This window comes from Equus asinus, chromosome 25, assembly GCF_041296235.1.
Source record: "Equus asinus isolate D_3611 breed Donkey chromosome 25, EquAss-T2T_v2, whole genome shotgun sequence".
In the NCBI taxonomy this organism is placed as follows: domain Eukaryota; kingdom Metazoa; phylum Chordata; class Mammalia; order Perissodactyla; family Equidae; genus Equus; species Equus asinus.
In genome coordinates, this window is record NC_091814.1 from 41,067,914 (window position 1) to 41,077,275 (window position 9,362).

General features: G+C 46.6%; 1 long non-coding RNA gene across 1 annotated transcript; it reads right to left on the reverse strand.

The window, feature by feature from the left end:
* Nucleotides 1–3,616: 3,616 nt before the first annotated feature.
* Nucleotides 3,617–8,145, reverse strand: LOC139041989 (uncharacterized). Its single transcript, XR_011498134.1, has 3 exons — nt 7,982–8,145; nt 6,829–6,879; nt 3,617–5,338 (listed from the first exon to the last, which is right to left on the reverse strand). It is a non-coding gene; the product is annotated as an uncharacterized lncRNA (long non-coding RNA).
* Between the last annotated feature and the right edge of the window lie 1,217 nt (nt 8,146–9,362).

Here is a 9,362-nt window from a genome sequence, read left to right on the forward strand (position 1 = left end):
GCTACTTACAGCACGTTAAATGAATGAATGAACAAAAGAAAATACCATTAATTTTTTTGTGCTCAGTGCTAGGGTTAGAGCAACGAAAAGCTGGACCAGCTCTCTGCCCTGATGGGCACTAATATTCTAGTAGGAGAGACTGATCTTCAGCAAGTATAGGCATAGGCATGCTAGGAAAGGGACATATGGTCTCATCAAGGGGGTCTAACCTCGCCTAAGGATTGCAAAGAGTTCCCTGAAGAAGCTGAGATGAGCTCAGGGTTGCTGGATAAAATGGGAAAATGGAGATCATTTGCGCAGAGGGAAGAATAGGGAACAGCATGTTGCTTTGGAAGGGAAAAGAATCCAATCGGTTGGACAAAGGAATTTGAGGAGAGATCTAGAAACTATTAGATGTGGAGGGCCCTGTTTGCCCTATTAAGGATCCTGGACTTTACCCCAGGGCAAGGTGAAGCCACTAGATGTTTAAACAAGTAGGTTAATCGTATTATAAGAACATCAAACTGGAATAAGGACCTGTGGATAAGAAGTAAAGCTGGAACTAGACTGCAGCTCTCCAGGGGCCTGGCCCCTACGGCCCTAACTTCTCTGCTCTTCGTCAATCTCAGACTAAAGCGAAAAAGGAAACTGGGTGTTAGAAGCTGAGCTTAAGAGTGCGGCTGGTCCCCTTTCTCTTCTTTCCAGGTACCACGCCGTATGCTGGAGAGAGGAGGGCTGACTCCTGGCACGGATTCACAGCAGACCCCTTTACAGAGAAGCCCACCCTGCAAGGCTTACCCCCACAGCAAGACTTTTTAATCCTTTTTATTGATTTTATCTAAAAATACTTTTTAGGCAAGAACCAAAATCCCTCAAATCATAGGTTTCCATAAGGCCCACTTGGAATTCTGTAAAAGAGTAAATGTCATCTTGGAGAGCTGTAAAAGTCAATTGGTCTGTTTCTAGAGCACAGTGCCTAGGGTGAATGACTAGGAAAGCAGAGGTGTTTTCCAGGACAGAAAATTGGTTTTTGAGAGGAAAATTAAAAAAGAAGAAAATAGGAAGGCATAAAGTAGTTGTAGAAATTCACTTCTTGAAGCGCACTCTATGCTCCTACTTCTTCAGATCCACTGACTCCTGAACCCACGGGGATTTGCCTCCTGTTCCTACTACTTCTCTGAAACTGCTCCTGCCCAGCTCACCGATCGCTCCCTCTTGCAAACTCAACAGCTTCTTTTTGGTGCTCATCGAAAACCATTTGTCTGTCCTGGAAAACACCTCGGCTTTTCAAGTCACCAACCCTGGGCACTGAGTTCTGGAAACAGGCAGACTGATTTTTATAAATCTCCAAGGTGGCACTTAACTCTTACAGAATTCCAACTGGGCCTTATGGGAACCCATTATTTGATGGATTTTTGCTCTTTGCATTTTATTTATTTAAAAACTTTATTTATTTATTTATTTTTGAGGAAGATTAGCCCTGAGCTAACATCCACTGCCAATCCTCCTCTTTTTGCTGAGGAAGCCTGGCCCTGAGCTAACGTTCGTGCCCATCTTCCTCTACTTTATATGTGGGACGCCTACCACAGCATGGCTTTTTGCCAAGCGGTGCCATGTCTACACCTGGGATCTGAACCGGCGAACCCTGGGGCAGTCGAGAAGCAGAACTGCAAACTTAACTGCTGCGCCACCTGGCCAGCCCCTGCTCTTTGCATTTTAATTCTGTTGACCTTCCTCTCCCTTGGAGGAGAAATTTTCTTCTCCATAGCTTCCGTGACTCTCATCATTCTCGATTCTCCTATTTTCCCATCTCTAGTTGATTTCTCTTGTTTTGCACCCCACTAAATGCTAATACTCCCTAGGGTTCTAATTATAGTTTTTTCCTTTCATGTTTGCTAAAATGTGGATGCACTGACCTTGAAGTGGATGCAGTGTCCCTGAAAGTGGATGTAGTGTTCGTGAAGATGTATCCAGTGCCCTGCAGTGGAGGCAGTGTCCATGAAGGTGGGAGCAGTGCCCCCAAGGTGGATGCAGTGTCAAAGAAGGTGGATGCAGTGCTTTCGGATGCATGCATCATTGACTGATGATTCTTAAATGTCTATTTTTAGCTCCTACATCTCCTGGGCTCTAGACTTAGAGTGTCAATAATTGCCTACTGGATTTGTTCACCTGGATGACCTAAAATTGTGTCATCTTCCACAAGTCTAATTCAAAACTAATTATGCACAAGTATCAGCCTCATCCCCAGTAGAACTGCTACTCCTCTAATCTTTTCTGTTTTAGTTCATGGCACCAATACCTGTCCAGGTACCCAGTCCAGAAACCTGGGATTCATCCTTGAACGCCGTCCCCTCCCTGCCCTGAGAGCTCAGTATGTCATGAAGTCCTGTTAAGTCTGCATCCCAGATCTCTCTTCCTGCCCCACTTCTCCATCACCCATGACTTGTTTTTAACCCAGAATTTCCCTGTGCCAGTGCAGCCGTCCCTGTTGCCGCCAATGATCACTTTAAAGCACACCTCTGATGATTTCGCTCCCTTCTTTTAAGTCTAGGAAGTCTCTCCATCACCTCCAGAAAAAAGCGTCACCTCCGACTGTGGCACATAGGCTCATCCACAGACTCGTCCCAGCTTACTTCCCAAACGTCTGCCTGCATACCCCCTCTGCTTCAAAATGCCGTTGGTGTCTCTGCATTTGCCCTTGCTGCTTTCCCGTACCTCCAGGGCTTCACCCTCTCTTCATACCCAACAAACTCTTCTCCATTCTTCAAAGCTGTCGCCTCTCAGTGACTTTTCCTGATGCTCCTCTTCATACCCCAACAGAAGAAATTCTTTTCTTTGCTCCCTCAGTGCTTTGTCCGGACCTCTATTTTCACCATTATTGCATTGTTTTATGACTATTTGCCTTATTGTTGATCTCTTCCTCTCTCAGGGAGGGACCTTTCCTTATTCATCACTGTAATCCCCAAAGTGCCTGGCATATAGTCAGCACTCAATAGTGTATATGTTTTAATGCTTCCTCCCTCTTTTGTTTCTGATCCCTTTCCAGTAAACTGATTAAAGGTGTAGACAAAGCCCAACTCATATTTTTCCCAGCTGAGCCTGTGCAAATGGACACAGCAGGCCCTGAGAAACAGCAATGAGAGCGAAAGATCAAGGGCTGGGAAAACAAAGAACACATTGAGTTTCTTCAGTAGGGGTGACTGAGATTGCACCACCCCCAAGTGCTTGCTCAGAAAGTAACAGCAATGCTTTATAGCTCATTCCTGTCGTACCCTTGCCAAAGTGTAGGCTCCTGGTGTTAACAACTTCATGGTGAATGAGCCAAAAGGTGTATGTGGATGCTGGTGGGCACATTTTTGGTGACAGAGGGGAAGGTATGATCTCATCCGGGAGGTGGGAAGCATGGCTAGAATTGGGTCCCCTGCTGCAGGGTTGACCAACTTTTTCTACAAAGGGCCAGATAGTATCTGAAGCTTTGTGGGTCCTATGTAAAAGCAGCCATAGAAGATATATAAACAAATGAGCATGGTTGTGTTCCAGAAAAACTTTACTCAGGGACACTGAAATGTGAATTTCACATCCTTTTCTCATGTGGCAAAATATTATTCTTCTTTTGATTTTTTTCTTCTAATTATTTAAAAATGTAAAACACATCCTTAGCTCTTGGGCCGTATGAAAGTAGGCGCCAGGCGGGGTTGGGCCACAAGCCATGGTTTGCTCTCTCTGCTGTAGTGCTCAGTCCATCACTATGCTCCTTGGAGTAGGTTTATTGGGAGTGAAGCCATATGGAGAGGGTTGACCTTATGATACGACGAGAACAGCCTCATTTCCTGAGTGTCAGGCTCTGTGCTTCGGCGCAGTCCAGGGCTCCCTCATTTGTTTTACCACAACCCTGTGAGGGAGGGGCTAGATCATCCCTATTTTACAGGGCATCAAACTGGTCACCCAGCTTGTAATTGTCAGCGTCAGGCTTTTGAAGGTCCGCCTGGTTCTGAGGTGCATGTTCTCACCACCACATCATCCTGCCTCCTGTGGTGGAGTATCATGGCCATGGAAATCATATGTGATGGGTTAGGTTTTTCAAGAACACAGACATTTTTATCAAAAAGAGGTCAATTTTCCAAAAGAAAAATTGGGGACAAAGAGGACCAAAGGACGGATGTGGTCACATGCTGACAGATGTGGGAAGACTGGCTCACAATCCCCCGAGACTTAATAACTGTTCTGAACTTATCTCGTTCTTTCCCCCAGGAGTTTGGAGGAAGCAGAGACAATCTTCTCAGTCTCCAGAAGGACCCTCCCCTCACCACCTCCCACTACTCCCCCACCTCTTTCACCAACACACACACACTTCTTAGGTGTGCATTCCCCTGGAGGAACCAACCACCACACTTCTGTGCCTGCTCTTTCCTCCCCTCTGCTTCCACAGTTTCTCCTCCTTGGACACGCACCCACTCTGAGCCCAACACTGAGGGCAGCTCAAGGGTTGGACCACAGTAACAGAGTAACGGAGGTGGGAATGGCGTGGGGCTGGGTGCATTCAGCTGCCCTCTTACACTTCTGACAAGTCTATTCCAAGCTTTTCTGTTTCACTCCCACCGAGCCCCACTCTCTGCATTCTTCCTGACCTCTCAAGCTAGTTCCAGCTGCAAGAACTGAAGTGTGACTGTCACTCCTGCAGCAGGAGCTGCAGACCCTAAACAAACAAGTTCAGATGGGTAGATGGTGAGGGCGTTAAGTTGGGGGTGGAGGCGGAGCTGGAGGCTGAGGGAGATAAGAGAAACACAAACACAAAAGGGAACTTAAAAGATCTGCCGATGAGCAGACTAGATTGGAGCCAGAGGAGGAGGTGGGTTGTCCGTGAGCTGACTTGAACCTTGCCTCGTCTCCTTGGTTTTCTCCCAGCCCTTCTTTTCCCACCCTCGGAAGTCCTTGGAAATCTGCCAGCTTCTGAACAGTGCAGTTTCCATTCTTTAATAGAAATCCCCCTCTTGGCTCCTTTGCCTCATTCTCCTCCTACTCCTCACCTCCTCCCTTTCCCATTTTGCTAAGGAAGCTTTCTGGAGCAAGCTCTGGGGGTGGGCTGGGGGTTGGGGCACAGCTGTGGAGCCACTGGTGGCCTTTAGGCCTATCTCTGACCTTGATTCCTACAGACCTATGCACTTGAGCTACCTCGCCTTTGTGGTTTTCAACTCCCCTCTGTCCTCTGAGAAGGGTAACGGCGGCCTTCCCCAGACGCTGTGCTGGACAACAGGAAGGAGGGCTGGGCCAAGGGGTAGGAAGATCTGAAGGCCTTTGTGCTCCGGTTGCTCAGCTTTCATCCAGGCTTCTTGATGAGACTGAGTTGGGGTAAGATGATCTACATTTGAAAAACAAATTAAAAAATTTATTCCTCCCATCTACCATTACTAGAGTCACATTTGCTCATGGTAAAAAACTTGGACAGCACAGAAACATACAGAAAAAAAGAAAGCAAAGATCACCCATAATTGGAGAAAACTTCTCCTGGCATTTTGATATATTTCCTTCAACTCTTTGTTCAATGCTTATCTTTGTCTCTATCTCTGCCTGTAACACATGGTATCCACCATTTGATAGCCTGCGTTTTTAAAAAAAAACAAAACTGGGATTCTTTTTTGAGTATTTCCCCATTAAAAATTCTTCCAAGACAATTATTTAATGAATAGATATTTGCCTTCCAAGACTAAAACAGCATTCTTATCTAGGAATTAGTTTTGAATTGGCATTGACAACGTTAACATCCCTGCTGAACACTACGTATGCGCACACTTATCCTATCCAAAAGTTTATCAAGAAGGCAGGTGGATTAAACACCCCTCACGATGAGGCCCAGCTCTCCAGATGGGACCTGAGGGCTTGGGGTGGGGTGGAAGGCTGGGGGTAGGAGGCACGCACAGGGGGATCGTTTACAGCTGCTCATTCCCCCTCTTGAAGCTCCCACGGACCAGAGAGCTTCCTCTGGCATGAAGTGTAAACCGGTTACCTGACAGCTGGACCAGGGCTCAGAACTACGTGGGTGTGTGTTTTGATGCTCAAGCAAGCAAAGTGATTCGAGATGAACTCTGCCAAAACAAAACAGGCTCAGACAAGGGGGTTTTATGTTTTCCTGGGAGTGCTGACATTATCCTCCTACCTCGTGGTCTAATTTCGCGGTTCCCTGGGTTGGCCTCAGTTTGGCACATATTCTCGAACAGATGCACCCTTACTGTGGAGATGGTGGGCCGCGTAGCCCCAAAGGCCACCGGCACAGCCTGTGTGTCCAGTCCCCCAGGGGCACAGCTCTTGGCAAAGTTTTGGGTTCTTTGGAGCTAGCACAGGACACGAGAGCAGTGTGTAGGTGGGAAGGACAGCCAACAGCAGCTGTGAACCCACCACAAAGAAACCTGACACAAGCTGTAAGAGAGAGTTCCCAAGGAATGGCTCTGAGGGCCAAGTTTCTCAGTTTTGAGAGCCAGCAGCTGGCCTCTGCAGGGACTGACAGTACTGGGAGCAGCAAAGAAGTGAGAGGAAAAGTGAGGGCAGAGGTGAAGGGATAGGAGCCAGGCTTGACGGCCCAAGGGACCGACTTTCATGCTGGGTGGGGCATCCAGAATTCATGGGAGTCACCAGTTTTTAAAAAATAGAATTTAGTATTTCACAAAGAGCATTCATATATTGCCTGGGGGTGGGGTAAGGTGGAGAAGAGGAAGGTAATTAGGACCTCAATCATTTTTAATTATTAGGGCCTCAACAGTTCTTGCATGGGCAGGAAGGAGATGGGAAAGGAGGGAAAAGAGAAAGTTGGAGGATAAAGGGAAAGAAGGAAAAGCAAGGATGGTGTCCACGTACCTTATAAGTATGTATTAAGTGTCTCCTATGTCGTTGGCTCTGTGCTGGAAACTGAGAATATAGAATTAAAACTTTCAAGCCCTGCCTTCAAGGAATAGTGTGCACAGAAAATTTATTCCCTAAACCCCTGCCCTGGTGATTGCTCCTAAAGACCTTCATTGTTTGGATTACCCGGATGGTCCTAGGCTTGTGTCATGTGGAGTCAGAGGCTGTATACAGATTTCTGGGCTCCACGTACCATACTGGTCATATCTACTGGGCTGGCTCCCTAGCTGCCGTTCCTTTATGTCTGCCTGCTCTTTAGCGGGAAACCCAGTCTCCATCTTTAGATGGAATGTGTTCTAGAACCTTGGGGAAGGGCTACGACTCTATAAGGCAAATCAAACAAATGTCCTATGTCTTCATTTAAACAGGCTCTGGCATGTTCATCATTCATTCATTCATTTCTTCATTCAATTTTCAAACCAAGAGCTTACACCTTATTGTTACAGTCATGGTTAAAAAGGATAGACTAGCCATTGCTTTTCCTCAGCACTTCAGTTCTCTCTCAGGGGTGATTGTTCCAAGAGTAGTTCTAGATTGGTTGTCTCTGTGGGAGGAGGTGAGTTCAGAGTCCACCTATGCTGCCATCCTGACTGGGACCTCCTCCTTAGCACTTTATTTATTTATTTTTTTGAGGAAGATCAGCCCTGAGCTAACATCTGCTGCCAATCCTCCTCTTTTTGCTGAGGAAGACTGGCCCTGAGCTAACATCCATGACCATCTTCCTCTACTTTATATGTGGGACGCCTACCACAGCGTGGCGTGCCAAGTGGTGCCATGTCTGCACCCGGGATCTGCACCAGCGAACCCCGGGACGCTGAATCGGAACGTGCGAACTGAACCACTGCACCACCGGGCCAGCCCCATCCTTAGCACTTTAAAACACAGGGAAAATTGTTACGACAGCTTTTTTCTCTGGCATTAACTATTTTGGAAACAAGTTGGACCTTATACCAAATTAAGAAGGGAGGTAAAACCATTCTTGAATCACTTAAAACTGGGGACTATATGGGCTCAAGGTGAAACCCCTGGTTGAGATTTGGGGACAGACCTAGGAAGCCTGCTTGGAGCTTCATTTTCCTCAGCTTCAAGGTATCCAGTGGCTCATTACCTGGCAGAATACTGAAGGTGTGTGTGTGATGCTACCGAATCAGTGCTCTGCGCCATCAGCTGCCTTTACCATCCAAGATTCTTGAGAGACCACGCTGCTGTCATGCAAGGCTGGAGTTACAGAGCTGAAGAGGATGCATTCCCTGGCCTCAGGCTGCTCATGGCCTAGGATAGGAGGCAGAAAGCTAAACAACTGATTGGAATATAAAGCAGAATAAAGTGAGTTCTAAATTGTGGAAGAGGCCATGGGTTGTGAAGACTCAGAAGTGAGGCCGTTCAATTTTATTATAGGGTAGGATTACAGAAAACTTCACAGAAAGAGTATTCATTTCAGGTGGGCTGTCAAGGATAAATAAGATTTCACAGGTAGAAACGATGGATGGACATTTTCCAGGCTAAGGGAATTACGTGAAAATATGTGATGGGTTCCAGGAAAAGTGACTCTTTTGAGGTGACTTGAAAGGAGGGGGAATGCACAGAGTGATAAACTGAAAGTCATAGGAAGGGCATCTGAGGGACCCGCAGGAAGAAACTCAGCAATCTTCCCACGGACGTTCAGGCGGGAGGCAGTGCGGCGCTATAGGAAGAACATCGTATTCCACATCAGGCACACCAGAGTTTGCCTCTCAACTCTATCTCATTCTTGCTGACTGACCTTGAACAAATTATCTAACATCTTTGATCCTTATTTTCATAATAATAAATTGAAGATAATATTCTTATCTCTCAGACTGGGATGAAGTTTAAATGATACGATGTTCAGAAAATGCCAAACAAGTGCACATGACGGATAGGCTCTCATTAAATGTAGCCCTTTCTCTCACCCCCTCCAGTGGAATAATTTAGGAAATGTAGTCGTGCATAAAAGGTTTTCCATACTGTCACTCATTTTACAAATAGTTATTGACCACCTACTCTGTGTTACGTCCTGTCCTAGGTGATGCAGGATATTGAAGAAGCAAGCTCTTAAAGAGAGAATAATACAGTTGAGGGGATGATATGCAACGATGTCAAAGGTTAGGTAATAGTCTGAGGTAACAAGCCCAGAGCCTTCATAAGGCTGTCTTCGACTGATGAAGGGACGCGTGTGCAGACAATGAGTGCTGTGCGTGAAGTGCTGGTGGACACAGAGTCGGGTGAGGTCGCTGAGGGCTGGTGGGGGTGGAGGCTGTCTAGAAAGGAGTCAAGGAACAGGAGAAATGTGAACCAGACCTCAAACATGCTTTTAGCATTTGGAGAAGCAAAGGGGAAAGGGAGATTTGTGCTAAGTGGTAAAAACCCAGCCATGGAGCAAGGTGAGCATAGGGTACAGTCTGGTTTGACTGTAGAGGTGGGGTTCTGGGAGGTAGGCTGAGAGGCAGATTGAGGCCAGATTATAGAAA